This window comes from Sceloporus undulatus, chromosome 1 (assembly GCF_019175285.1).
Source record: "Sceloporus undulatus isolate JIND9_A2432 ecotype Alabama chromosome 1, SceUnd_v1.1, whole genome shotgun sequence".
NCBI classification, from domain to species: domain Eukaryota; kingdom Metazoa; phylum Chordata; class Lepidosauria; order Squamata; family Phrynosomatidae; genus Sceloporus; species Sceloporus undulatus.
This window is the reverse complement of record NC_056522.1, coordinates 31,269,232-31,275,667: the sequence shown is the minus strand read 5'-3', so window position 1 is coordinate 31,275,667 and position 6,436 is coordinate 31,269,232.

The window sequence follows — 6,436 nt, the reverse complement described above, 5'->3', positions numbered from 1 at the left end:
CTTTTGTTAACCCATCTGCAAAAAATGGAAATACCTGTAGAGGCCTATTGCAGAGACATGCAATGGAGGGGAAGTCCTGATATGCTTTGTGTAGTATCAAGTCTAATGCACTTTAGACAATAAATGTGAAGTGTTGATTATTATGCCTGTTATGACTTGTTAAAATATGAGTACTGACTCTTTGTTTCCTCTCCACCTCTTCCTTTTGGTTTCAGATGAAGTGCTACAAGTGACAACCCGAACATGTATAACAAAACACGCTTGTGGTACTAGGGGGTATTTCACTGTGATTCTCTCTCAGGAAGTCAAGTGTTGCACAGACAGGGACTTCTGCAATTACAGTGCATAAATTTGTGTGGGACCCAATTGAAGAGCATATCGAACATATGCATGTTCTTGCTTTATTGGGTGTTGCATTTTCTTCTCTCAAATTACATAAGCAAAATCATTGCTATCTATATGATTTCAAGCACTCCTTCAAATAAAGCCTATGATTTTGTTCTGAGCTTTGAATTTTAAGTCTTTCTGGATAGTCTACTCAAAGTAATTAATGCCCTGGAAATCTCCCATTAGACCATTCTCAAAAAGTAACACTGGTTGCCTCTTGGAAGTTTTGACATGTGAAGCCTAAATGACCTATATTCTAATCTATCTTAATAGGGATCTCCCAAATAAAATCAGTTTGTACTGGAAAAAAATCTGGCACCGTCTGACCCCCTCCCCTCAAAAAAATCCGGTATACATTTTCTATTAAAAAAAAATAGTACTGAATATTTCAAGTAGACTGATCAAATTGTAAAGACATAAACTTGAACAACAGCCATTCCTATATCCATAGGGACTAACAGGGTCTTTGATGCAGAGTCCAGCAGAAAGGAAGAAAAGAAAAGAAACAGGCTTGTTTTCTTTGTAAAACAAAGTAGTCAATAATGAGGTACAAGATCTAATGGATGCGAGAAGGAAGGCTTAGGTCCATGATATTTCAGGGACTGTATTCTTCCTTATGAATCAGTTTATATTTTGAGATCTGCTGGGGAGTCCCTACTCTCTGTCCCACCATCCTCACAGGTGCATCTGGTGGAACAGGGAACAGGGTCTTCTCAGTGACTGCTCCTAGGCTTTGGAACTCCCTTCCCAGAGAAGTTAGACTGGCACACTCCCTACTTAGTTTTGAAAGTAAAGACTTTCCCATTTTGACAGGTTTGTGATGAGTGACTATATAAAACCCATCTTAATGAAATAATGTGCTGGAACTTGCTAATTATTGTGCACATATGTGTTGTTAGTTATGTATATTTTAATTTTCTGATTGTTTAATCTCATTTTGACCTTTGTATCTTGTGAATGTTTAAAAATGTCTTTTAAAATTCTTGTAACCTGTTTTGTGTCCCAAACTGGAGCAAAGGTAGGATGGAAATCATGATGATGATAGTAATGATTAAGAAAGGGAGAGATAATGGCTGCAGGTTAGAGTGATGAAGAAAGAGAGTGGGTAGGTAAGCAGTGATTATAGTCAGGCAAATATTGCTAACTCTGGTCCAAAATACACTGCAGAAATAATCCAGTTTGAAACTACTTTAACTGCTCTGGCTCAATGCTAGGGAATCCTGGGAACTGTAGTTTATTGTGGCACCAGAGCTCTCAGAGAAGGCTAAATGACTCACAAAACTACACTTCCCAGAATTTCCTAGCATTGAGCCAGGGCAGTTAAAGTTGTTTCATACTGGGTTATTTCTGCAGTGTGCTTTTGACCATAGTCTCTCTAAGAATGGAGTTCTAAAGCCTGGAAGCAGCCACTAAGAAGGCCTTCTTCTGTATTGTGATCAGAAGAAGGAGATTGGTCTGAAACAAAAGCCTCTCCTGAAATCTTAGAGCACATACACATTTATACGGGGATATAATCCAACATATGACATGGATGTGAGAAATATAGAGCTTTTAATTGTAATAACCACCACTTTGAACTGAGCCCAGAAACAGATAAGCAGTCATCAGAGCTGTTGCAACAAAGGTCAAATGCTTCCTCTAGCCAGATGCTTTCTCTTTCAGAGACAGTTTTGGTGCAATTATTAGCCTATGGAGCTTATTGTATGGACAAAAAAAACTGACTGCACTCCAATGGGATGCAGCCGGGTTGTGGGATGCAGGCAGAAATTATCACTCATAATTCAATGCCGATTCTGCCAGACGAGTATAGCCTGGCTGCATCCTGGGTCCTGGGTGTGCTTTGGAGACGCTTTTTAAAGCTGGGAGATTTCCAACTTTGAAAAGTGGCCTCTGAAGCATGCCTGGGATGCACTCACTCATTGGAATCAGTGGCAAATTACATGTTATAATTCCTGTCCGCATCCTGCAACCCAGCTACACCTCGTTGGGGTTCAGTCGGGGGGGGGCATGCGATAAGCTCCTATGTATAGCATATCTGTCTCCTCTTTCTGCAGCTCTCTCTGCTCTGTACAACTGTGATGATGGCTTCTAGAGTATGGTAATCTCTCCTTTAAACACACACACATGCACCCATGTGCACATATCTGCAAGATACCCTCAAATTAAAGTTACACAGCATATCTCAATAGGCAAGTGTCAAAAATCAGATGTTTATTTCCAAATTTTAAAAAATCAAATTGTATCTATTCCAAAACAGAGCATCAGGTGGGAAAGAAATCCATGGCATTCACTCATGGAATCATGGAATCACAGAGTTGGAAAAGACCACAAGGGCCATCAAGTCCAACCCCCTGCCATGCAAGAACTCACAGTCAAGCACCAACAGATGGCCATCCGACCTCTGCTTAAAGACCTCCAAAGAAGGAGACTATACCACTCTGTGAGGGAGTGTATTTCGCTATCAAATGTGTTAATATCAAATTTGTTGTTTTTTTTTTGGCAAAATATATGTCTAGCTTCCTGAATGTTGTCTGGTCAATGTAATTGTGGCCAGGAATATTGAGGATGGTCCTCCTGATTTGTTTTGTTTTGATTGAGTACTGAAATCTGTTTATCTTTAGCAGGGAGGTTCAAAATCCTTTTACGATTAGGTCTTCCTTGAATCATAGCATTGGAAGAGACCACAAGGGCAATTCAGTCCACTCCCCTGCTATGCAGAAACACACAGTCAAAGCACTCCCAAGCAGATGGCCATCCAGCCTCTGTTTAAAAACCTCCAAAGAAGGAGACTCCACCACTCTCTGAGGAGTCTGTTCCACTTTTGAACCGCCCTTACTGTCAGGAAGTTCTTCCTAATGTTGAGGTGGAATCTCTTTTCCTGTAATTTGCATCCATCGCTCTGTATCCTATTCTCTGGAACAGCAGAAAACAAACTTGCTCCATCCTCAATATGACACTCTTTCAAATACTTATACAGGGCTTTCATATCATGTCTTAACCTTCTCTTCTCCAGGCTAAACATACCCTGCTCCCTAAATCTCTCCTCATAGGACCTTTCATCATTTTGGCTGTCCTCCACTGGTCACATTCCAGCTTGTCAACCTCCTTTTTGAACTATGGTGCCCAGATTTGGACACAGTATACCAGATAAGGCCCGACTAAAGCAAAATAGAGTGGCACTATTACTTCCCTTAATCTAGACACTTTACTTGTCATTACTCTTCAGTTTTTTAAGCAGTCAACTTAAATGAGTCCTTTTACTCATTATTACAGTAAGTATTCTCCCCATGCCTGGTGTCACCCGGTGCAGGGGGGGGGGCTGCTTGGAGGTGGCAGCAGCCAAAGGGATGCGCTTGCTCTGCTTCCTATCCACAGTAGCAGCCTCCTCCTGAGAAGGAAGCCACCAATGCAGTGAAGCTTAGAAGGGAACACTGACCCTTCTCTTTTGCCACAGAAGTGTTCTCCTCCTGAGGAGAGAGCAGCCTCTTTGGTAAAGACAACAGGTGTGCTTTCCCCTTCTCACCCTGCAGCAGGAGGAGCACCCAACTGGGACTCACTCCTTTTCTGAGGAGTGACCTGGTGTGGCCTGCACCTCCTGTGTCCCCCCCCCCCCCAGTGATGCCACGGGTTGCAGTGAGAGCAGGAAAACCAGTAGACTATCCATATACTGAGAAGTGTACTCTGATACTAATCCTATGCAGCTTTACTCAATGGTGTCACTAGGGTTGGTGTCACCATATATGGTAACTCATGGTGTCTCACAGACATACACACACACACACCACACTGACCTCCTCCTATACAAAACCATACAGAACCCTTAGTTTTAAAAAGTACATACAATGGGCTGTGGTATCCACTAGGGTTTGGTTCCAGGATCCCCCATGGATGCCAAAATCTGTGGATGCTTAAGTTCCATTAACTAGAGAGGCATAATAAAATGCTGTTCCTGATATAATATGGCAAAATCAGTGTTTGCTTTATGGAATTTATATAAGTTTAAAATATATTTATGTGCATATAGATGGCTGACTGTATGTAGAGACTTACCTCCCAGTGGAGGAAAACACAGATTGCAAGGAGACAAATGTACCACATGTACAACAACATGGGATCAGGAATAGGGATGTAATAAGTTGAAATTTTATTCTGAAAAGAAGCAACAAATAATTTTAGGTTTTTTCCCTTGCTGGGGGTGCTCCTAGATCCGTCGCTTCACATGACGAACCAAGTGAATGCGACAATCAGGAGTGCCTGCTATCAGCTTCGGCTGCTATGCCAGCTGCACCCTTTCCTAGAAGTAAAGGACCTAGAAACTGTTGTACATTCACTGGTAACCTCACAACTTGATTTCTGTAACATGCTCTGCATGGGGCTACCCTTGTGCCTAGTCCGGAAACTTCAACTAGTGCAAAATATGGCAGCCAGGCTGGTCGCCGGAAAAACTAGGAGTGACCAAATAACACCCATCTTAAAATCTCTTCACTGGCTGCCTATTAGTTTCCAGGCACAGTACAAGGTGTTGGTTATAACCTTTAAAGCCCTACATGGCTTGGGTCCAACCTATTTGAGGGATCGCGTGCTTCCATATAATCCACCCCGCACCCTCAGGTCCTCTGGGAGGAATCTATTGCAGCCTTTAAAAACCAGACTAACTACTACCTCCCAGAGGGCCTTCTCTGCAATTGCTCCTAAACTATGGAATGGTCTGCCAGACGAGATCCATCAAATTGCCAGTTTAGACAGCTTTAAAAAAGCTGTCAAGATGGATGTCTTCCGGCAGGCCTTTCCTGAATAAAGTGCCTGGCCACAGAATGACTGCCCCCCACATCATGGATTAGCCCACTGCTCTGTCCTCGTGTGTGTGTGTGTTTAATAGATATTTTAATTGTACATGTTTAATCCTGTTTTAAGGGGGGGGGGGGGAATTTGGGACATAATTTTGTAAATGTGGATTTTAATACTGTATGTTGTGAGCCGCTTTGATTGTCTTGTAACAGAAAAGTTGGATATAAATAAAAATTTTATTTATTTTATTTATGCTGTGAGAAAGTCTATGGAAACTGCATGGTTTTTTGAAAGCTATTTGCAGTTCAGACCACTAAACACCTATGTGTTACTTTTGCTCAGAAAGTAGCATTTTCTGCATAGGAAAGAGTATTTTCTGCATGTAATTCTTCTTCTCAGAGTTGTCCCAGGGACGTAGCTAGGATTTTAGGAAGGGGGGGGGGTCCAGACTAAGTGCCACCATTATAATGGGGCTTGAGTGTGGCGGCACAGCAGCACACACCATTCATTTTTCTAATGGAAGGGGGGGGGGGCCGGCCCCCCCCACCCCCCCCCCCCCCCGGCTACATCCCTGGTTGTCCTACACTTGAGAAACATATTTTTTGGGGGAAAAACTTTTTTGAAAGAGGGATATTTTCTTTCCATATCATTCCATCTCCAAATCAGGAGAATTTTGTGTACTATAGCAGTGGTCTGAAGCAAACTAAAATGATTTCACTCTCTTTAGAGGTTTGGGCAAGGTGTTTCCTTCTGTTCTCCTTAATAATATGCTTGGGCAACCACTGGAAAGAACATCTTGTCCAGATAAGGAGAATAAAGAGAAAGGACAGCAGGCATAAAATTATAAACCGGCCCCATAAGTGAAAATACTTTCTCTCTTACCTTCATTCAACATTGTAGAATCATAGAATCACAGAGTTGGAAGAGAGCACAAGGGCCATCCAGTCCAACCCCTGCCACGCAGGAATTCTCAGTCAATGCATCCCCGACAGATGGCTATCCAGCCTTTGTTTAAAGACCTCCACCACTCTCTGAGGAACTGTGTTCTATTGTTGAACAGCCCTTACTGTCAGGAAGTTCCTCCTAATGTTGAGGAGGAATCTCTTTTCCTGTAGCTTGCATCCATTGTTCTGTGTCCTGTTCTCTGGAGCAGCAGAAAACAAGCTTGTACTCAACACATAACACATAGGGATTTTATATATGCTGTATTTTTAACTTTGTTAGCCACCCCGATTGTTCTTAGAGGGGCAGGATACAAATC